At 50.5% G+C, this 24110-nt stretch overlaps 1 protein-coding gene across 3 annotated transcripts in view; it reads right to left on the reverse strand.

Moving 5' to 3' along the window:
* Nucleotides 1-24110, reverse strand: part of MICAL2 (microtubule associated monooxygenase, calponin and LIM domain containing 2) — a 139938-nt gene that overhangs the window by 99428 nt on the left and 16400 nt on the right. For all 3 annotated transcript variants that reach the window (XM_029915801.1, XM_029915800.1, XM_029915799.1), the window contains exon 2: nt 14857-14924. The gene's annotated coding sequence lies outside the window, so the exon portion shown is untranslated. The remainder of the gene's footprint in view (nt 1-14856; nt 14925-24110) is intronic.

Below are 24110 nucleotides of genomic sequence, written 5' to 3' on the forward strand. Positions count from 1 at the left end.
ATTTTCCCACAGGAGTAAAAATAAAAATAAAATGCACAAAACAAAGTCACCATCACCACCTAACAGGAGGAGCTGTCCAAGGCCAGAGTGTGAAATTTGCAACCTAATTAACATTGAAGCTAATTTCCTAAAATGCTTTTGAATTAAAACATAATATGTAAAAGAAATCATTAGGCTAATGAGAGAATCTTGCTGTTTTTATTTGGCTCAGTGAAATCATTTTAACCTCTAAAAATTTTTATTTTAGTTTTTTGCTAAGTCATCTAGACTCTCCTTCTTCCTTCCAAAATCCTATTGGACTCCAGGAAGCCTATGAAAGAGCTCAGTCCTGACGAGCCGTAATTTTATCTCTTGTTCTGCTTTCCCCAGGCAGCTACCACCAACACCCCCGGCCCTGCACACTCAGCACCTGTGACACTTCAGCACCCAGCTCCCTGGTCCTTGCTCCCTGAGTCCACCACACATTGCCCAGGGAGAATGCTCTTGAATTCTGACCATCCCCAAGCAGTGATGCTAGCAGACTGCAGTGCTGTGAAAGCATGGAACATTCTTCCCAGCAGTGCACAGATCCCCTCAAAGCTCTCTGGCAACAGGTCCAGATCAGCTCAGATCAGGTGGACATGCCATTGGGCGTGAATGAGTGGACATAATGGCTGTGTCATTAGAGGAGACTCCTTGTCCCTCAAAGTCAGGGCTGGGCATATTTTTCATTGGCCAATATCAACTTCAAGGGCATTGGGTAAGAAGCCTTTTGCAGAATCCTGCTGTAAGACAAAGAAGCTTCCCCATTTCAAAAAACATTAGGTTCAATATGTCATACAGCATCCTTGGTGTTCTTAAGCAGGGCATGTGGATGTAAGCAAATGCTCACCCTTCAAGTCCCCCTAGTCTTCCGTCAAGTCCCTTTCCTCCTGACACTCTAGTTCCCTAGCCCAAATGGGTCAGATCCCTCACACGGCATCCTTCCTTGCCTCAGTTATAGCAATTTTTCACTTCCCTATGCCCAGTTCTTAGCACAAGACCCTCTGTACATGGTATGTGCTAAATAAATGAATGAATGTTCAATCTTGGGAACATAAGAATTTTTGACATTAAATGAGCATCTATGAAGTCTTGGGCAAGGTGTTAAATAAGCTTCATATGTATTAAAATTAATCATTGTAACAAACCTAGGCATTGCTAGACATATTATTGTCTCCATTTCTCAAAGAATTTAGGAAAGTTAGCAAGTTGCCTGAGGTCGCGTGGCCAGAAGTGGTGAACTTGTAACGTGCAGCCCCATAGCCTGAGTTCAGAGCCCGTATCCTGAACCACTGCACCCACACTGCTCCCATACAAAGCGAACAGAACCAGAGATCTACAAGTGCCGCCCGCACAACAGCAGAGACAGGGGCTCTGGTCTAGGCCAGGGACTCCTTTTCTTCCACCAAACTCCAAAATGCTAGGATCTGAGTAATAAGATCTCCATGCACTAGCAGGTGAGGACAGTGGCTAATCTGCCAATAAAAACAGCTGGGAGGTAATTTTGGAGCTTTAGTTGGTATGGCCGAGACAGGCTAGCTGATCGCCACACACACTGCTCCTTCCTCCTGAGCTCTTCCTTGAAGCGGTGAGCCCACGTGACCAGTTCTAGGGAACATGGGCAGAAGTGATGCACAACTTCCGGGCATGCCCCATAGGAACCTCCCATGGTGACCGTCCACGCTCTTCACTTCTGCCAGGGCACAGCAGCCTCGGAAACACAGGTGGGAGAAGGCAGAGGCACAAGAAGGAAGGAACCAGATTCCCTGGGTGCCCACTAGGAGGAAAGCCCTCAGTGACGAGGAACACTTGGCCTTCACATATGTGAGAAATGAACTTCAAGTATATGAAGTCACTGAGAACTGAGGGTTTATCTGTTAGGTAGGAAATGCCCCCTCAAGTAATATAGGAGGTAAACTGCAATGTGGTAGGTATTTCAAATCTGGCCTATGTCCGAAAGCTTTCTCTCCCACTAAGCATGTTGGTCACATGAATGAGCATCTGTCTCACTACCGCCATTGTTGTGGTGGTCAACTTCCAAAATCACCAGCTCTGCCATTCTAGATCTTACCTTCTACTAGGACCTCAATATCCTGAAAAAGGTTGCTTCACCCTCAAAATAAGCCTGCCCACCTCTCTATTTAAACACTCCCAGCCAATATATACATCCTGTGTTGAAAATTCACATTCTTTCCCTATGTGAGAATGGAATAAAAGGAGAACAGGACAGATAAGCTAGTCATTTCCTTGGTTTTGGTGCCTCCCTGCCTCCCCCACCTCACTGTCCCCTCAGCTCCTGAGTCCCTGGAAACTGATGTGCTGTGGTGGAAACGGAATGGACTCTAGCTCACTGAGCACTCTCTTGAACAAGTCGTAAACAGAGAGTCTCTGTAAAATTCAAATGAGGTGCCTATAGTGCATGCTCACGGACGTGCTCACGAAGTGTTATTTCTGGCACCTGCAAGGGGGACAACTCCCACCACCTCAAAGCTCACGGCAGCCCAACCCAAACTAAGGCAGAAATTGGTGCATTTTCACACAAATGGAAAGGGTAGTTTATTCGTGTTCATCTAACTTATGCTGGGAGGGGAGAGCTAGAAGTTATTTTCCACTGAGTCTGTTTCTAGCACGTCCTTAAGGTCACTCCCCGGGTGAACCTTTGTATCTGGATCACATTGCATCTCCTGACTTGCTGAAATTAGGTTTCAGGGACTTGGACTCCAGTAATTGGCCTGGAGGACAGAGGGGGATTCTGGGGAGGAGATAGACGCCATAGAAAAGTGAACATGAAAAGGATTTCTCAACAATGCCTGTTCTCTCGGCCCACACACAGCTCCCCAACCAGGAGCCTGGGACCACCACAGAGCAGTCCCCACCCTGAGAAGCTCACAGCCCAGCAGTGTCTCACGGAGTCTGTCTTCCAAAGGCCCCAGATTTTAAAGAGTTGTGCCAAGTGAATGCGTTTGTCAACCTGCCCCAAATTTTATTTTTCATTGCCTGACAAAAGTGGGGGTTTTGTTGCCATGTGAATTTATCGACATGAAGTCAGTCTCAGAAATGTGTGCAAACTCCATCATAGTTAGGTCTATATTGCTTTCACCTGAGAAAACAAAATGGCACTCTGCGTCCTTCCCTTCCCTGCCTGGCTTCCCTGGCTGTGTCCACTCCCTCATCTCTACCTGCCCTGCCATCCGCCGCCATCTGCTCCCCACCCACGCACAGCCCGGGCCCAGCCTCACACCCAAGGTTGCCACAGCAACTCCATCATCCCATCTGGGACCCTACCTTGCTCACCGTTTCTCCCATTCTTAGTCTTTGCAGGCTCCTCTCTCTCTAATTGCCCCTGAGATTTTGCGGTGTCCCAAGATTTTGATCTTCACTCTCCTCTCGCCCTCAAAGACCTAGACATTCCTATAGTTCAACCAATATCTACGTCCTGATGACCCATCAGGCTATGCCTCTGTGGGATCTCTAGGCCTGTAAGTCAACTGGCAAATACCCATTACCTCAATGACTCCCGTACAGAGACCTCACGTGTGGTCAGCTGATCTCCCCTGTCCCTCCCCTGCACCCCCAACCTCACTGAACAGCACCATCTGCATCCAGAGCCTTGAGTCACACCGTCAGAGTCCCCTCCTTCCCTCTCTCTCTCACCTCCTGAGTAGTCCTAGCAGAGCAAAACAGAAGCCACCTTTGTGACTCACCTCTTGCCTGCCCTTGGCCTGCCCCCCAATGCTTCTCCTCCCCTTGTACTCTTGGCTTACTCAGCCACCTGCAGCCCCTAGTAAACCAGACTCTTCCAAGGCTCCCTGCCTGTGCCTTGGCTTGTGCTGTGTCCCTTCTAACAGGCCCATGCAGATTCTGTCTATTTGGTACAAACTTGGGTGGGGGTAAAGGGCTCTAGAGCTGAAACATCAAAGCTAGCAGAGTACCAGTGGTCCCAGTTTGGACCCTGGAGTCAGCCAGACTTGTTAGAAACACAACCCACCATTTACTAGGTGTGTGTGCCTGGATGAGTTACCAAACCTCTTTGAACCTCAGTTTTCCCATCCATAAAATGGGGATAATAATAGTCCTGACCCCACTGGGCTATGTGAGGATGAAACACAATGATGCCTGGCTAAACGGTGTTCTAGGCTACACTGTTCTTTGAAGTCTTACTTGGGCCTCCATGCACCCCTTTCCCCACACAGTATCCTGTGGAGTTTTCGATGATCATTTTACACATTCTATTGTGCTGATCCACATACAGCTCTGCCTGCCTCATTGGACTGTGAGCTGTCAAGCTTGCCACTTGTGCCTCTGGCAACAGTAGGTGCCCAATGACCACTGCTTGTGGGTAAAATCCAAGCAAGAGTGGCTACAAAATCCAGGCTATATGGCGGCCCGAAGTGTGACTGCTCTTTATCTTACCACCACCAGGATTACTGCAGGGACCTCCCATTCAGCCTCTACTTCTTGGCCAGCACCGCCTCCACCCTGTTCCCGAAGCCCTCAGGGCTCCCCTCTGAGTAAATCCCCTTGATGGGCTCACTAGCACCCCTCCCCCATGCAGCCCCCTTTCCCTGTTAGGCTCAATTCCCAGAGGTATTAACGCTTTCCTGTGGCTGCGTCAGACAGGTGAGCCCCTCAAGTGCTCCACATCCAGCCTCCACCTTCCTCCTCCCAGCCCTGCGCCCATCTTACCCATCCCTGAGAGCAGGGGCCAGCCCCACGGTGCCAACTGAAGACTTACTGTGCCCTGTCTCCCAGAGGAACTTCACAGCCCCCTCGGGATCCCATTTCAATAATAATTATGGGTCATGGCTGCCGTGATACCAAGAGGGGTGGACAGACAGGATGGAGTGACAGGCAGCCTGAAGCAAAGCTCAGAGAAGTGGCACCAGAGGCATTCAAGCGTCCTCGCCCCTTACTTTCTTTCCGGTGCATTCTTTCCTCCTGGAGTCCATGCCAGAGGTCACCCAACCTGGCTCTACCTGCTGATTCACCAGAAATCGTCCCAAAATACAGCTTCCTGGCCCCACTCCCAAACAGGATCTATGTATCCTGAGGACGAATGGTGGGGAACTACTTTTAATTCCCCAGGGAATTCTGTGGCCCAGCCAGGTCTGGGAGTCACTACCCATGTAGGGTTCTGCTCATTCCATTCACTGAGAACCCGCTGTAGCCGGGGCCTCACTAGGCACTGCAGATAAGTTCTGGGCCCCCAGCTTCCGAGAAATTGTCATCTGGGCAGGGGTGGTGGGCAGGGGGGGACAAACAGCCCTAACACAGGGATTGTATGCAGGGCATAGACCAGACTATCTGGCCCTTCCTTTAGCCTTGAACCCCATCATGTTTTTGGTTCATTAATCTTGTCTGGACAACTCATATATAAACTTTTTTTTTCTATTTATTTTTGAGAGAGAGAGACAGCGTGAGCAGAGAGGGTCAGAGAGAGAAGCAGTCATAGGATCTGAAGACAGCCTCCAGGCTCTGAGCTAGCTGTCAGCACAGAGCCCAATGCAGGGCTTGAACCCACGAACCATGAGACCATGACCTGAGCCAAAGTCGGACGCTTAACTGACTGAGCCACCCAGGTGCCCCTATAAACTTCTTAAGGAAAAAGCCATGTCTTTCATCTGTTTACCTGCATTTCCCAGCTTAGTTCTGGGCACACAACTGGCATTCAATCAGTATTAAAGATTTAAACAGTTCAACACTTTATATTATGCCCCTTTTTGACTAATTCAGCCATTAACGAGCTGTCTCCTCATTTTTACCTCTGTCGTTTCAGTGCCGGCAAGGTGCCCACACCTGGTAGGTAGATACTACACATCTGTTGAATAAATGAACCTCTACCAGTCAACAATCCATTTCAGGAGGGACAGGACAGCCTATGCTCCATCACCTTTAAAGTTAGCTTTTGAAAGGCTTCCAAAGTTTTCCATTTGAATTACAGACCTTTAATTTCAGAATCCATTTCCTGACATGTAATTATACTGCTTTGTTGTTCACACTGTCATGAATGTTATTTGCAATGTAACACCTCCCTGGACCTCGGCAGGTGGCCAGCCTCCGAGAGGCTATGCCCAGGGCAGGGACACGAGACGGGCTTGCCCCTTCTTCCCATCAAGCCTTCCACCCAGCTGGCAGTCGGGCCGGCCACGCCCCTCAACCCAGTCCCCACACAGGGAGCTGTAAACTGCATTCAGCCTTTGTAAGCAGGTGTGTGCACCTGCAGGCGTGGGTAAGCCTGGCCTCAGTCAGAAAAGCCCAATGGGCTGTTCAAAGCCCACGGACATGTCAACACACTTGAGAAGCCAGGATCCGTGATTTCAAGGTGAAATCCCCTGTGCTGCAGATGAGAGCCATATGACAGAACAGGGACACTCAGCAGGAGGTTCTTGGGAGGCCCCAGCACGGGACATTCAGCCAAGTGGGAGTGGGCTGGGCAAGCCGGGGTGGCCAACAGAACGGACACATACTGCCTTCCTCGGGGCCAGCATCGCCAGCGGTTTGCTGTTCGTCTTGTGGTTTGTTTGTATATTTGTTCTAAGTCCTAAAAACAAGGCTCGGTCTTGAGTGGGGGACACTTCTGGATGTGGGTCAAAGATCATCTTGGCCCTCCCTCTAGGTCCAGTCTAGGGACGGATGATCTGTGGTTCCCTTTGCACCAAAGACCAAAGGGATTTTTCCTGGAGTGCCTATGCTCCGTCGTGGGGGCAGCCCAGTCTGAGAGCTGTTCACTTCCTTTTCGCTTCTGTCAGAAAACAGGAGGATTTGCTTGCTGCTACTCATTTGCCTGTACCTTCCCCACAGACACCGATGACCACGTGCCGGGCACATGAACACGGCTGTAAGGCTCTGAGAAAGTTTATCTCTACTCCAGCGGGACCCACCCAAGGAAGGTCTCGGTCCAAGGCAAATACACTGTTATCAGAGGGCAGTTTAAATGTCTGAGCAGAAGAGAGAGAAACAGTTTGGTCCACTACCTCCCTGTGCAGAGGAACTGAGGCCTCTTGGGACCTATTTTCCCAAAAGTTCTATAAAACCAATGAAGTTTCCAGACAGTAAATACAGAAAGGCCTTTCTGATAAGAAGGGGCAGAACGAGTCCCTAAAAAGACACTAAACTGCTGAACTGATCTCTGAGGGGTTTTTTAATGTTTTTAATGTTAATTTATTTTCAGAGAGAAGGAGAGAGAGAGAAGAGAGAGAGAGAGAGACTGCATTAGCTTGGGAGGGGCAGAGAGAGAAGGAGACAGAGAATCCCAAGCAGGCTCGGCACTGTCAGCCCAGAGCCTGACGCAGGGCTTGAACTCTCCAACCACAAGATCATGTCCTGAGCCAAAAATCAAGAGTCAATGCTTAACTGACTGAGCCACTCAGGTACTCCCGAGATTGTTGGCTTGACTGGTTATACCGCACCATTGGCACACGGCCTCAAGGCTGGCATGGAGGGTTGCAACGCGGGCCTGTGTGGAAGGGCAGCATGGCTCTGAGGACGTGGATGCCGGCTCTCTGGTGAACACACAAAGGCCATGGTCTGTGAGCTCAGAGAGGCAGGGATAAGTGGCCCAGGACCAGAGACTACCCAGCCCCCTCTCCCCATCACTGACCCACAGCCCAACAGACATCAGTGCAGGAGAAGACCATGGCAGGACCATGTGGCTGAATTTTCTGTGGAGGTTAGGGAGACAGTGTCCCACCATCCCAACATAGGAAAGCTGGGTTGGTCCAGTGAAGATGCTGGACTCCTCTCTTGGTGTCCGGGCTTATGTTCTGACAAACACATTCACTAAAATAAGCAGCAGCTGCTCAGAAAAGAATTTCTCTTTCTTAACAAAACAAAACAAAACAAAAAAAAAACACACACAAATCCCAGGGGCTACAAAAGAGGCTGATGCGGGATGGAGAAGCCTGCAACTCCACATTGCTCACGGATTTTTCACACGAAGGACAAGTCAGGCTCAAAGCTGTTTCTAAAATGGATTTCCTGGAGCAGCAAGGATTCATCCACAAGAAGAGAGAGACCAGGGCTCCCTCGGGACTCTCTCCCGTGACTCCTCCCACTCTTATGAGCTGATATTTTTCAAGATTCTGGCTCATTCTCATGGCAAAACACCCGCTTCTGGAATCCTTTTGCCTTGTAAATACCATCCTTAAAAATGGCTATATATGGGGTCGCCTTGGTGGGTCAGTTGGTTAAGCATCCCAACTTCAGCGCAGGTCATGATCCCACAGTCTGTGGGTTTGGACCCTGTGTCAGGCTCTGTGCTGACAGCTCAAAGCCTGGAGCCTGCTTCAGATTCTGTGTCTCCCTCTCTCTCTGCCCCTCCTCTGCTCTCTCTCTCTCAAAATAAAGATATAAAAAAATTTTTTTTAATGGCTATGTATTTTCATTGGTCTTTATTTTTAATCGGCCTTCTCACGCCAGCCCCAGGCCCTGCAGAAGGATTGTGTGGCCCTGTCTGGAATGCAAAACAGTCCCTGGAGAGACAGTGTTTGTTATCAGCTTATTTGGCAAGAGGAATCTGAGACATTTTACACACGAACTGTCCGGTGGGGCCGGTCCCACTCTGATGCCTTCGCCCCATCAGTAAACACATCCATGGGTGTAGGAGACACAAGATGTAAAAACTGGACACAGGCTGTCTGAAACCGTGCCCCGCACACATAGATGTACTTAAGGTGCCTGGAGAATTCGTATCTGGGGACTCTTTGCTGGGCCCTACTCTGCGTTCTTTCAATGACTCTCACGTGGTTAGCAAGTGTTTCACAAAGGCCCTACCAGTCTGGGGCCAACCCCCCCCACCCCCCAGCTTATCTCTCAGCTGAACATCCTACCACCTCCACCCTCAGCTAAGAAGAAAACCCACACATAACTCTTCCTTACTTGTGAGGACGGAATCAAGCCCTTTTATCCCACCACCTGTTTCTTGGAAACCCCACTTTCTTTATCTGCCTGGTAATTTATTCTCCTTCAGTACCCAAGTCCCCTACCACCTGCTCGGTGCAGCGTTCTCTGTGCCAGGCTCTCCTCTCAGTGCTCCCAGAGCACTTGATGTGTCTCCCTGACAATGCTTCAGATGGCACTGACTTCATGTGCATCTGTACTACTGTCAGGCCAGGCCACATGCTCCTGGGAAGAAAGGGACTAGGGCTTATCACTCCCGTGTCCCCACAGCCCAGCCCAGGACCTGGCGCTCAGAAGTTGCATAATAAATGTTTGATGCCCCGATCGATGCCCGGCCTACTTAGCCCCAGCCCTCCCCTCTCGGCGCTGACAGAGAGGCCATATGAGATGTGGAACCAGAAAAGGTGGTGGAGTCAGCCCCTGAGCCCTGGCCCCCGTAGGTAATTAGCCTGTATCTGCCCTCACTGTCTTCTCAGTACGACCCGTAAGAACGGCTATCTCTCAGAGGGCTGCTGAGGGGGACAGACAAGGAACACACGAAACTTAGTGCCCACCCACATCCTGAAGCTCAGGAGGAAAGGTGAAACCAGACAGAGTCCTATTTTTAAAAAGTGAAGGGCGGGGTGTCTGGGTGGCTCAGTCGGTTGAATGTCCGACTTCAGCTCAGGTCATGATCTCGGGGTTCCTGGGTTTGAGACCCACGTCGGGTTCTGTGCTGACAGCTCAGAGCCTTAAGGCCTCTTCTGATTCCGCGTCTCCCCCTCTCTCTCTGACCCTCCCCTGCTCACACTGTCTGTCTCTCTCTCAAAAATAAATAAAACATTAAAAAAAAATTTTTAAGTAAAGGGCTTCCACTTCAGGTCATATACCATTAACATGGTGAGAAGGTAGCCAGCCTGCCCCCCAGAGTGGCCTCTCTCAGTAAGAGACAGGCTGCACACTCAATCCACACCCTTCCTTAGCTTGGCATTCTCAGAACGAGGCCTGCTTAGCAACAAAGGTGATTCTTATCTGGGTGGCAAACCCACAAGAGGCTATGACTGCTGAGCCTGGGCGATCAGAGGCTTCTTTTCCTGTCTTAAATTAACCTTTCACCCCAAGACACACCGTAAAACAGGACACTGCTGGCTCAACAGGGGTTAAGCACTAAGTACAAGCCAAACAGCCGGCACATGAGGAGGAGCCTGCCTCCGCCTCCCCTGCGGTTGCACCCAGGTTTTATTAGGCCCCCAATAAACAGTGAGGTGGCAGCAGTGGGGCCCTGCTAACACCTTAGACAATCAAGCTCAGGGTCAAAGAGAGAAGTGGAAAGTGTGGCGCTGGACCCTTGTGAGGAGGCAGCAGGCGCTGGAGGGAGAGCCACTTCATGATGTTTGTTTAGTTTGGAGAGAGAGAGAGAGAGAGGCAAGAGTGCAAGCAGGGGAGGGGCAGAGAAAGGGGGAGACACAGAATCTGAAGCAGGTTCCAGGCTCTGAGCAGTCAGCACAGAGCCCGATGTGGGGCTCAAACCCATGAACCATGAGACCATGGCCTGAGCTGAAGTCAGACACTTAACCAACTGAGCCAGCCAGGTGCCCCTCGTAGGATGTTTTTATTTCCCCAAGTTGGCAATAGGGAGACCTGGCTTTCATCTCTGTTCTACCATGACCTTGCTTCCTGGGTCTTTTTAAGTCCTGTCTCTGGGCCTCAATTTCTTTACCCGTAAAACAGAAGAATTAGATCTTTTGATCTATAGGTTCTTCCCAGCTTTAACACGCTAAGATCATAAATCTTAAAGGCAACCTCACCTTTCTCAGCACTTCCCCTTTCTGTGCTACTTATACGTCTGAGACATCTCTTAGCTCCCACTGAGCAGGCTTCTACCAACACCAGGACTTTTATTGCTCCAGAGTGCCGGTCACTCCTGAGCACAGAGCCTGGCTGGCCAAGAAGAGAAGAGACTTGAGGCCATATTATTAAGGACTTATCTACTTTCTCTGGTCAAACAACTCAACTTCAGGTAACTTGTGGCATTCAGAGCTTGGATATCCCAACAACCCCTGGTCATCTGGGCTGGCTTCTTTCCACTCAAAGATTTTCCTCACCCCTTCTGATACCACCTGCACATCTAGGTTTCCAACTCTACCAAAACGTTAGACTTTCCCCAAGGTGCTTGGCAAGAGACTAGGGCAGCAATAGGCAGTTCCTATCTGTACTCTGGCATGTCCAGGGTGGAGTAGGGGAGAGGCTAGGAAGGCCAGGAGAAGAGTATCTACAGAAGCAAGCTCCAGCCACATTAGGAGTAGATGACCTGGAGAAGGTGACAGAGCTAATCTTGAGGATAGACAGGGCACGGAAAAATTACAGAATTCCAGGGAGCTCCTTTAAGATGCTACCCCACCCTTGAGGCCTTCCTTATTTCCTTAAGAAATCTGGGGGCAGATGAAGTTCTGTGAGTGGCCCAAGGCCATGCAGTGAGGCCGTGGACAATCAATACTAGAATGTGGGTCTCTGGCCTCAGCCCACTCCTTTTTCCACTCTACTGTGTTGACCTCAAGACCTAGTTAGGTTACTCTAATGAGGCCAGCTGGTTCCCCTACAGACTCTAGGAAACATGACCCAAGTGCCACTTAGGGGAAGGGCAGGCCCAGAAGATGTTTTGATAAGTGCCTCTCTGACCCCCCATGAGTCCCTTCCCAAGCTGACATGGTCTAATTGTTCTTTCTCCAGCCCTTGCCACTAAATCTTGAGGAGCTTAGACATCAGTAAGAAGGGAGGGCTGAGTTCTTCTGTCCTACAGAAACCTAAATATCTAAGATAATCACAAGGATCCCTATTCCTCAGTCTAAAGGAGGTCGGTGGGGGGAAAAGCGGCTAATGAAATTAACTCACTGAAAGTCTGGCCCGATTAGACCAAGACCAGTCATTGTGAGCAATTAGGTGGGTCATCTGACCATTTATGACAACAAACAATGGGCTCTGCCCCTGCCAAGGACCTTTCAGAGGCCAATGTTGGACAGATCACCTCAACATCAGGTGGAGGAAGCTCCGAGTAAAAGATTCAAGGAATTAATTATTCAGTGCCCATGACCCAGTTCCCAGAGGTGAGGCTGGGTGAGAAGAGAACTCATCAGCTCCTTATCGTGGCCAGAAATGCAAATACTTCACCGGGAAGTGTTCCCTTTGCTGGCCAAGAGGATCCATTTATGGTGAGAGTGCCTCCCACCCATCTTCCCAAAAAAGCCCAAGTCTGTCCATTCAACAAATATTTACTAGGCTCCTCTGAAGTCCCATGCCCTCCAAAAATTTACATATAGCTGGAACTTAGTAGCTTCGAAAGATCATGGAATTTATCAATAGGAGGCCTGTGTGGTGTGCCAGCTCAGAACTTACGTGGCTGCACTTCCCTGGGCAGGGTAGAATTTTAAGTTAACTTTCTCATCTGCAAAATGGGAATGAACCCGCCTGCCTTATTATGAAGATGAAATGATCTTTTTAAAATGGAAAGTGCAATGTCAACCTGAGGTGTAGACAATAATGAAAGAATGCCACATGCTCTTTGTGCCCCTAGAGAAGTTTATAACCTGGCCATGTTTGGGAAATACCTGAGGTATCTATTTGGCAAACCTCATGGTCCCCGTAATTCGGGCAAAGGTTATGCTTCAATCTGCCAACTAGAGATGGAGCCTACGTTCAGTCCCAGTCTCTCAGTTGGTATGGCCACAGAAGGTGCAAGAAGGGGCAGACTATACACAGAGGAACCAGGACTTGCCTGGCCCTGTGTCAAGCCTGGGTGAATGAAAGACCCCTGGAAAGCCCTATGACTGAGCGGAAGGGAAAGACGAACAGGAAGTATGGTCAATCAGAAAGAAACAAAACTTCATCTGAGCACAACAGGAATGAGCCAGCACACACATCCCTCCCCATATACATTTCAGACAATGATCGGACTCACTGCCCATTGCCTGGCCCTTCTCTGTGGACACGCTCTATATTCTGTTTTTCCAGGAAAGAGGGAGGATTCTCAGGCCACAGCAGACGGACTTATCATACCCCTTTGCCCAGACACTAAGAGTCAGAACTCCTGCAGTAGTTTTCCCCAGGTCCAGCCAACCCCTCCCTGCCCTGTTGTGCAGGATCTCACCTCCCATAGCTCCTCAGTGCCCCCCAGGCCAGCCCCTAAATGCCCAGACTGGACTGCCTGTTGCCCCTCCCCAACCCTGCTCCAGCCTTGGGTTGGGCAATGATGGTTCCACTCCTCTCCCCACTCCACCAGGACCTGCCCCAGTCTCACACGTCCAAGGAAGCCCCTAGAGGCAGGGCCAGTTCTATTCATCCCTCTGTTCCCTCTGACTTAGGGCATTCTAGAAGTCCTTCACCATCCGGTAAATGCAGAATGATAGTCCCAAAAGTTCTCCGGTGTCACCATAAGGGAGGAAGGAGGAGGAGGGGAAAGATGCCAGACTAGAAGTCCAGGACCCATGTTCCAGTACTCCATTTTGGTGCCAGTTAGGTAGGTGACCTTGAGAACGTATCTTCAGGCCAGGCCTCTGTGTCCCTATCTGGTAATGAGGGGTTTGTGTTGAATAAGCTCTTGGGTTCTCTCTAATTATACAATTCACTACTACAGAAACCAGGCTAGCCTGGCCATAGGAGACATGCATTCTGGCTCTTAAGTGCTGCAGCCAGGAGGCAAGTTAGCTGACTGCCCAGACCTTCGTCTCCAGGTCTAGAAAATAAGCCAGGCTGATAGGACCACCCCTCCCAGAGAGTGAGGTTCCCATCACCAGACCCTGAAGTAGAGCTTTGTGAGCCACAAGCCCTGAAGAAATCTTCGGGTTTGAACTCCTGGAGGCAACAAACAGCTGCCGCTGCCCTGCCACATGCCCAATATTGTGCCTCCAAGATGGCGCTGCCTGGCTCAGACGGGAAGGTTGGAGGGTGGGTCGTTGCTCTCAGGGATCCCACAGCTAGGGAGTGAGACAAACAAGTGAGCCAACCTTCGCTCAGCCAGCCATGCATCTGCAGCCCAAACAAGGCGCTCTGAGAGTTTAGAGGAGGAGGAGGTGCCAACTTTGCCTGGACAAGAGAGAGAAGCTTCTAGAAGGAATGACATGTCCCAGATGTGGATGTCTATTCCAGAAGTTGTGGGACTGAAGCCAGGGCAAAGGAGAGAGGCAGAAAATGAGGCTGAGGTCTAACAGGAGGGGGCCTTGAAGGCCACCAGGATGGTGATGTTCAGATTGTCCTCTGGGAGGGTCTGGTAGCGTGTGGAGACAGAGCAGAGAAACAGAGAGGAGATGAGGAGAGCAGTGGGGGCTCCCACAACAGTTCCCGGGGGGTGACTATGCCCATCTGTCCTTTTGATTCCTGCCCACAGCAAGCTTCCCAGGGCCCCAAATCTGCTTCTGTGGACTTGCCAAAAACCTACAGAAAGAGGTGGACAGGTCTGTTCTCCTAAGAAGGGAAGCCAAGCAGAGGAGGATGCTGCGGTCACATTTCCAAATCTTGGACAGATGGTGGAGTGCTGTGCAGTCACTCCCTGCGGGAGCTGCCCTGCCACATTCCTGCCTTGGCACACATCTGGGCCAGCGGGAGATGGGAACGCCATCAGAACTGGGACTGGAGTCGGAACGGCTGAGCTGCTGCTCTGGTAAGGGAGAAGGAGGCAGAGTGTCCCCTGCCAAAAGACCACTGACTTAGGTCCCAGCCACATCTCAGTCTCAAGCTCCGCCTCCCTCCCTCCCTCCTCTGACAGCAAGGAGGGCCATGCAACCATGGTTGTTGAGGGAAAGACAGAGACTCAAGGAGGGAAACAGAGGCCTTCACCAGCCAGTGCTTCTCCAAACCAGATCACAATTCACCCGGGCTCAAAGAAAGAGTGCAGGCATCTCTACACCTTTCCAAAGCCTGAAGCCAGCTCCCCAAGGTCAACCCAATGGCAGAAAAATGACTTACTTGATCCTTAGGCATCACAGTGACTAAAGTCGTCTTGCAGGATGGGCCATGCACAGGTTGCCATGTTCCTTTAAAAACAAGAGCCCAGCAATGAATGTTAGTTACATTATCTTACTTTACTGCCTCGTATCTTCTCCCTGCCAAGAAGTCTCCCAGGTTGTGTACTTTGCCCTGTAGTAACACTACCCCACAGGAGGAAATGCACAGAGAATTTCTCTCCACCCTCTAAGGTCTGCATATGAAGAAAGGAATTACAAGGTGGTTAAACAAATTCCATTGTGTCCACTGTCTGGGCTCCCTAAGGGTTTATCACATCTCAGTTTGAAGTCTTGCAGAGAAAGGAAGATGGGTCTGATAAAGATTACTTTAGTAGAAACAGAAAGTGCTAGAATTTCTAAGCCGAAGACACGCTCAAAGTAAGTCAAGCTGGTGTAAAAACTTGGTCATAAGTCACCAGTGTGAAAGCTGTCACACTTCCCAAAGTGGAAAGGCTCCAAAGCACTACGTAAACTAGGAAGTTATAAAAAGTGGAGCGTCTGATCATGGCCGAGTTTCCTAAACAATTTTCTTGGCTCCCAATGACCGCCCAAATGATTTGGTCACATCCTACTGCTTCTGTAGAAAATACCTCTACACCTGTTTGGAAGTGGAGCCCAGAGTTAGAAAACGTTTCTAAGGATTTACTTTCACAACTCCAAAGTTCTGAAGAGGTAGCCTCAAAAGTTAACACAGGTGAGAAGTTTGAGATGTGCCTGGATTCTCCAGGGACAGAGGCACCCTGGGCTCAGTAGGGCGGCGGGCCTTCTTGCCCGCATAATCACACACGTACTCTCTCTATGCACAATGAACTGTGTTTAGTGCCTGGGACTGGAACTTGCTTTCGGGAATTCTCAGATTGCACGGGAGAGAAGCGACTGTGTGCTGAGCACTAGCCATGCATCGAACGCACGCCGTTAGACTAGATGTGATGTGTCCATGGCTGCTCAGACAGGAAGAGAGGCCTGGAGAGCACAAGGTGGCAGTCACAGCTCCATGGCACAGTAGCATTCAAGCCTGGGGCGGCCCGGCCCCGTGCTCATGGTCTTTCTCACCACAGTGAGGTGGGAGGTGTCCTCCTAGCACAGCTCAGGTGAGCATTCAGGGCAGTCACTCGGGCAGAAGCTGCAATCATTCCCATCGTGATGTCATCACCAAGCCACACCTCTCGGGCTGTGGCAGCTGACAAACAGGCTGGCCTGCCTCAGCCACATTCTATCAGCCTGAGCTGTAGGCTCAGAAAGGCCAGAGGGCTCCACTCATCTGTCCCCCACCTCCACGCTTCTCAAGGGAAACACACTGGCCTGTCCACACAGTGGGATGCAGGTGGGCATTGGTGGACCAGTCTGTGAGGGTCAGATTCCCACACAGGTCTGGGCACATTGTGATCCAGCCATTCTAAGGACCAACTCAAACTCTCTGTCTGACCAACAGTTAAATATCCTTTGGACTCCCCTTAACTCCCCTAAACCAGAAGGTTCTAGAGCCAAGCACCTCCCTTCCCTTCGAGGGGCTTTGGTTTCCTCTTCTGTAAAATGAGAACCTGGACCTAATTGGTGATTTCCTCCCCAAAGTCCCCTTTAGCTGTCCCCTTCTATGGGCCCTGACTTTTAGAGCCTCCCACAAGGCTAGTCGGTTGTTAAAAGATGAATTTAAAGGATTAATCCGTGCCCGGGCATTGGGATGGGCAGTTAGCACGCACTCTCTCAGACAATCCTCCCAGCCACCCTGTGGGCAGAAAGTACAATCATGTCATAGAGGGCACAACTGAGGCACGGCACAGGCAAGAGCCTCACCTGGGGACACAATCAGCACTGGCCAAGGTGGCCTGGGACTCCCAGGGGAGCTGGCCTGATGCCATGCCCACATGTGCTCGCTGACACAGGCGTCCCTTTGTAACAGAATGAGGAAACAATGTCTCCTCTCACACCTGCCACCTCACCAGTCCCAAGCAGCGGCACGAAGTCTCCAGGCCACTGCAGACCTAACTTGGGTGGTACAGCCAAGATTTCCTGCTGGGTTCGAGTAGCCTTGTGATTTCAAGGGACAGGAGAGTACCTCAGGGGACCTTTCTCTCAGCTCTGGCTCCAACAAGTTGGGGTCTTCACTGAGGGACCCCCAAGCACTTGGGGCCACCCAGCACTCCATCAGTATTTGTTGAATGAAGGAATGAAGAAATCCAGAGGTCGGATGCACCAAAGGCTTGTTCAAAAACCCCTTGGTGTAAGTTAGTGTGAGACACACCAAGACTTGCCCGGAACCACAAAGGTGGCCCGTGGTGTGCCAAGGTCTTCACATCCCAGCCCCACCCTCACCCCCCCCCCCACCAGATAGAGAATGAAGGCTCGGATGCTGCTGACTCAGGTCCACCCTTCATCTCAACTATCAGGTAAGCATCTTCTCTAGCCCAAGAAGCATCTGAATGCAAAGGTTACACAGGAAAGGGGTCTAGAGCTCAGGTCCTGGAACCAGGAAAGCCTGGGTTCCTACCCCAGCTCTGCCATTTTAAAGGACTCGGATGGCTGCGGACAAGTCACATAATTTCAGTGAGCCTCAGTTTCCTATCTGAAATGGGACTAATGTTGGTACCTACTCCACCGGGTTGTTCTGAAGATGAAGGGAGATACTGCTTTAACAGTTAACTGATGTAGCCCATGTGTGCAGTTCAAAGTACTTGGAGGGGACATCTGTTGCAGCATCTATGTTAGAGTGGTTGGTTAGGAGCACATCTGGAGTCCTCTGCTGGGGTGCAATTCCAGCTCTCCAACCAGCTCATTGTGGGACCTTGGGAAGATTATTTAACCTCTTTGTGCCTTTGCTTCCTAGCAGAGAAAGTGGGATTGATTGCAAAGATTGAATGAGTTATGTAGGTAAAGACCTTAGAATAACGTTTGGCATGAAATAAGCACTCAATAAAAGTTAGCATTATTCTTAATTATTAATATTAAAAGCATCCTTCTTCCTTGGTTCCAATACAGATTCCACCCCACCTCCCACTCCCCAGCCCAAGAGATCAGCATGGGACTCAAGTCAGGTTAATCAGAGTCCCCTTACTCCTTGGCCACCATCTTGAGTACAAAGGGTATATACCTGCTCCAAGTTGGGCCACGTTTCTAATCTGAAAAACCTGGGAAAGGCCCAGTCCTCTGGATGGGTGGAAGTGTGTACCGGGTCACCTGGGAGCTGCCTGCAGCCATGGACCACTGAGCAGGGATGCTGGTGGTCACCTGTTCTCTCCCTGGGGCTGGATTCTGCAGCATTTTCTTCAGGTCTTTGACTCTCCCCTAGAATGTTCCAGGGTATCCCATTTTTGTTTAAGCTCATTCAAGTTGGGCTCCTATCACTGGAAACCAAGTCTTGACCAACAATAGCATTCAGCAACTGACCACTTTATCGTCGCTAAATCCTGCCCAGGAAGCAATGCCAGCTGCATGCTCTCAGTGAGACCCATGCAGCCAGGGAAAAGGAAACACGTGCAGCAAGGTGTCTCTGCAAACTGGGGTAAAAGGAGGCCTCTGCAAGCCCCTGGACTGATGTCCTTCCTGGGAGAGGAGGATGCCAGAACCAAAAATGTGAACAGCCTGGTCCTAGCATTCCTAGATGGGAACTCCACCTCAGACATGGGTCCTCCTCGCCATGAGCATTTTCATGGACTGCACTGTGGTTCGGGGGGAAAACTCTAGGCAGTTGCTTGGAACAACTCTTCGGAGGAGGAAGGAAAGGGGGTAAGAGAAGGGAAAGCACGCTGTCTGAGCCCTTCAGTGTGCGACCCTTTCCCTGGTGCAATCGCCTTGAACTTTCAGCACAGCCCTAGGAGCTGGATGCTCTTCCAACCCACTTTCCAGTCGAGGAAGCTGAGGCACAGAAAGCTTGATGTCTAACTCACCAAGGTCCCAGGGTTAGTGCCGGATGCCTAGTCCACCCGCCACGCGGCCGCCTCAGCACACTCCGGTCGTGAGCCTGAGGCCTCCTTACACAGGCCCCTCCGCTGCCCCTCAACCCTGTGCTCAGACCACTCAAGCAAGATGGTCCTGTGCCCCTGTCCCCTCATCTGCCACCTGCCCTCCACCCTGGCCCAGAGACAGCTTCCCAGAGGAAGGGGCTGCCGTAAGGTGCTGACCAGACAGGTAGTGTCATTGATGGCTGGAGTGAGTCCCTGGACATATTTCCTTCTCCACACATTAGTTATTTTAATCTCCAAGAGCCGCAGTGTGACGCTATGGAGATGCCATGTCTCCATGGGCTTTGGCCTGGCTATGTCTATCAGATCCCGTGGGGAGTTCTGGGGGTGCTGCTGTTTTGTTTTTGTTTTTTTCTCAGTCACCGTTCCCAAGAGATCCTGATTTACCAGGGACAACTACAGTGCCTGATGCAGTCCTGTGCTTAACACTGTCCTGTTTTCTCACCGCCTTCTGGGTCAGCACCAAAGACAGCCTCCTGTACCCCCCAGGCCCCCAAACAGCACCCTCTCGATGCCCTCCAGGAAAAGCAGCTTGATCTTCAGCCGTGTTTTAAAGAGTTTTAGAGAAACAGAAACAACAACAACAACAACAAAACCCAAAACCCTGGCCTGGGAGCAAAAACAAAGAACAAAAACACACGGATTGCCTCCCCCAGCCCCTGCAGCTGTAGCCAAGGGTTGAACACGCAGACCAGCACGCAAGGTCCCCCGAGCCCAACACCGAAGTCTGAACAGGCAGTAAAGGGAACAACTAGTGTAGTGAGGACCACGGAGACACGAACGTCAGCTGGTACAGACGGACACTCGGCCGGAGAAGGAAGTGGTAGCTGCCGACACTTCTTCACCCCGACAACAGCAGGGTGGAGCAGGGTGGCCTTGGCAAGGGGAGGGCTGCACCTGTGGGCGTGGGGGAAGTTCGCTCAGCTCAGCTCTTCCGAAGGTGCCTCTCCCACTGACCCTCACAGACCCACATTTCACAAGCCACACGCTGCCACCCCGGAGCCCATCTGTCAGCTAATGGCCCCTCTTTTTGTTTTCTAGCAGCCCCGAGTCACAGGGGATTAACCAGGCAGGTATTTCCCTTACTTTTCTTTTCATAGCTTTGCTATTTAAATAGCTCTGCTATTTAAAAATAAATAAATCAAAAGGAACCCAGCTGGTTTTCCCTCAGGGCATGGTTTGGTTTCACTCCCTGCACCCAGCTACCAGCAGGACTTGGTGTTAGAGGGACACGCAGTACACTAGAGGGTTCTGCTGGGTCAGCTGGAAATCTAGAAGGGGATGGAATGCTCCAGGGGGTCCTGTTTCCCTCCCCCACCACAACCTGGTTCTCTATAAACCAGCCAGGAAAAAAAAAAAAACATTTGCTGAGTGCCCTGGCAGAGACTGTGAAGAATACCCACAAGTTAGGCAAACAGGGCTGGATGTGGGAAGCAGGGGCAGCAGAAAGAGCCCTGTGGCCCCCAATGCCAGCCTCACTGCCTAGATGCCCTCAGAGGTCGGACGAGTCATTTCAGCATCGAGGCTCCTTTGTTCCCCTTTCTGGGATGAGGTTTACCTTTGAAAACTAGGGTATGGGTTCAACAAAATGATTCATGGCCAACGCTATTAAAGGCTGCTCCCTGAAAGCCACTTACTACGAGCCAGGAGTGCATGCTGAGGGCTTGGCATAGATTATTTTAGCAGAACCTCACAACTTCCCTGTGAGGTGGGTACTACCTCCTCAAGTTCAGAAGAAGAAACGGAGCCTCCTAATTCAGAGCACCTGCCCAAAGTCACCCAGCTCAGATGAATCAGAGCTCCACACGGCTGGGTCCCTGGCTTGTATTTCCCACATCATCTGGGACACTATAAGTACTTCCTCAGTAACTGCTTGTTAGGCTGAACTAAACAGAAGATGCTGGGTGCCTGGGTGCCTCAGTCAGTTCAGCGTTCCACTTCTGCTCAGGTCATGATCTCATGGTTCGTGAGTTCAAGCCCCACATAGGGCTCTGTGCTAAGCGCTTGGAGTCTGGAGCCTGCTTGAGATTCTGTGTCTCATTCTCTCTGCCCCTGCCCCCCTCGCACTCTCGCGCTCTCTCTCTCAAAAATAAACATTAAAAACAGAATTTTAAACAGAGGATGCTTCCACTTAAGCAACAGCTCTGGAGTTTCGTAAACCTGGATTAAAGTCTGTCCTGGAGCCCTGGGCTTCATCCCACCTTTTCTGGAAGGATCATCTGCCTGTTTGCCTCCCAGAAAAGAAGTGCCCCCTCCCTGCCCCCAGCAGTCTCTCCTATGGCACCCCGGGAGGCTCCCCTGCACTTGGACAAGGTTCTGGGCCCTGCAACTAGCTCTGCTCCTCCTCCTGGGAGCACTGGCGCCAGCCTCCTCCACCTCCAGCTGCAGGTCCCTCCAAGGGCTGCCTGTGCTCCAGGCATGGCTCCAAAGGCTTCAAGCTACAACATCCTCCCCACTGTCTCTGTGCTCTGGGCCCCTACAGGGCGCCTGTGGGGGCCCAGAGAACAGAGCCCCAGCCCGGGGCCTCAGACCCACGGGAAAGAGAAATGAGAGTGGAAGGGATTTAAGCAACTCAGATCACTGGCTCAGCTCAGGCCCACTGTTACATGCTTTTCTGGAAGTAATGAGACCTGGAGGAAGAGGAGGAGGAAGAGGAAGGGGGGAGGGGGAGGACAGAACTGTGTAAAGGTCTCCTCCCAGCCCTCCTCAGGAGAAGGGCACACGGGAATTGATGGAGAGGCTTGGCCAATCTGACTGGAAGAGGGCGCCTAGGTGGATCAGCCGGTTAAGTGGCCACCTTCAGCTCAGGTCATAATCTCACAATTCATGGGTTCGAGCCCTGTGTCAGGCTCTGTGCTGACAGCTCAGAGCCTAGAGCCTGCTTAGGATTCTGTGTCTCCCTCTCTCTCTGACCCTCCCCTGCTCACATGCTGTGTCTCTCTCTCTCAAAAATAAACATTAAAAACATTTTCTCTAATGTGACTGGAGGGGTGGGACATTTTATTCTGTCCTCAGAGGTCACAGGAGGCTTTTATAACATTATAATAATTCACATAATGCTAACTCTTAGGGCTTGCTGGGGCCAGGGAGTTCTGAGTATTCACATGGCCCACCTAATTTAATTCTCATAAAATCCCTGTAAATGGGTTTGCAGAGAACATAATTGAGGCACAGAGAAATTCACTCCTATCTTTGTCTCACCTGGCTGGGGGGTGGTAGAGCTGGGATTTACACCCATCAGACTCTGCCCCTCCAGCACACCAGGGGTTGAGTCAACCAAGACAGGTCCCAGACAGAATCTCTGGATGGCTGAAAGGCTCTGATAAGGCCTGCAAAGGTGAGTCACTGAGGGAAAGTGCTAACTTATGCAGAGTATCTTCCACCCATGTGATCCGATTTCCGGCCCAGGGTCTCACCTCCGACACTGCCTCTTTTGTGAAGTTGGCCATGCCTCTAAACTCCCCAGGGCTCATGTCACTGTCAAATACCAAGGGAGATTGATGTAGCCTCTGTGTCAATGTACATTTACACAACAGATCCCTCATGGGATAACTGTTCTTATAAAAGGTAGTTCAATGTCAGGGGGAAAAAATCCTGGCTCTGCCACTTACTGGCTGTGTGACCTTGGGCAGATCTTAGTGTCTCTGGGCCTCAGCTTCCTGATCTAGAAGATGTGGCCAACAATGTTTATCTCTGGCAGCTGTTGCAAAGATGGAATGAGATCATATGTCTAATGCAGCACCTGGCACACCGCAGACACAGGAAGTAGTGGTTGAATAAATTACTTTATAAAGGATTTCCACTGGGAAAGCACTTTCTGCACAATAGTGTCTGGGTAATAATACTTTTAACTAGAATTCATCTGTCACTAAGTTAAATCCACTACGTGCATTACCTCATTTAATCCTTAAAAGCATAGTTTTCTTCATTTGACTTAGCTTTAGGACAACAGAAAAGATATGGCCAACACATTCATTTGACTTACACACACACACATATATGGAGAAAGAGACAAGGTGGCCAAACATGGGTGCTTCCTGTACACTGGGTACTGTTCCAAGCCGTCTACATTCAGTAGCCGATTTCATCCACTCAAAAGTGCACCTAGGGGCCCCTGGGTGGCCCAGTTGGTTAGGCATCCGACTTCAGCTCAGGTCATGATCTCACAGTCTGTGAGCTCAAGCCTTGCATCGATCAGGCTCTGTGCTGACAGCTCAGAGCCTGGGTCCTGCTTTGCATTCTGTGTCTCCCTTTCTCTCTGCCCCTTCCCTGCTCACTCTCTGTCTCAAAAATAAACATGAAAAAAAATTTTTTTAATGCATCTATAGGGTAATACTACTTTATTCTCATTTCACAAGTGTGGGGCTTGAAGCACAGAGAGGTTAAGTAACTTTTCCAAGGTCACTTAGGCAGGATTCAAACCACAGCCCATGCTCTTAAGCACTATACCATTCTAAAATAAAGAAAGGTCACAGCAAGAATGTTGACCCCATGCCCTAAATTCCACTAAGAATACATCAGTGCATTTCTCATCCTTCCGCCTCCAACCTAAGCTCTGCTCACCCCTCTTCTGCCAGTACCTGCTCTTCCCCTCGCCCCTGCCCCACTGCTCTTGTGTCCTAGTTCTGCCCTATTATACTCAAGTCAGAGGTGTAAAAGTAGAGGACTTTTTTAGGCCCTGGTCATCTGGAATCTCCACCTCCCAGCCAGCAGCTCTGCTGTAGCCCCTGTATCCCCTCCTCTACAAACTCACCAGGAATATCTCCCCATACATGGCACTCCTCTGCTCAAGCACACTCAAGGGCTCCCTGCTGCCTAGAGCTGAGGTCCCCAGTGGGTAGAAGGTGATCAACTGGGACTCAAGATCCCTGCAGGATCTGGTCTGGTCTCCTTCCCTGTGGCCCCAGACCTCTCTTTCACTGGCTTGTAAGTCCCAGAGGCAGGACAGGTCAGTGACCACCCCATTTAAAATTCCAGCCCTCCACTCAACCACTTCCCTCCAGCTGTGCCCAGCACATCCCGTCTCCCCACCCTGGGCTCTTCCTCCACCATATCCCCTGGCCTCATACATCCCCTGTGGTGGTCTCTCCCCTTCTCCTAGAACAGAAGGTCTATGTGGCAAGAAATTTTACCTTCTTCCCCCTCCTGTAACCACAGCACCTAGAACAGCTTCTGTTATGAGTAAGAACTCATAAATACCTGCTGAATGGACAGACATTTAACCTGCCTAAGAAGAAAAATACTCAAACAGAACAAT

This window comes from Suricata suricatta, chromosome 11 (assembly GCF_006229205.1).
Source record: "Suricata suricatta isolate VVHF042 chromosome 11, meerkat_22Aug2017_6uvM2_HiC, whole genome shotgun sequence".
Taxonomy (NCBI): domain Eukaryota; kingdom Metazoa; phylum Chordata; class Mammalia; order Carnivora; family Herpestidae; genus Suricata; species Suricata suricatta.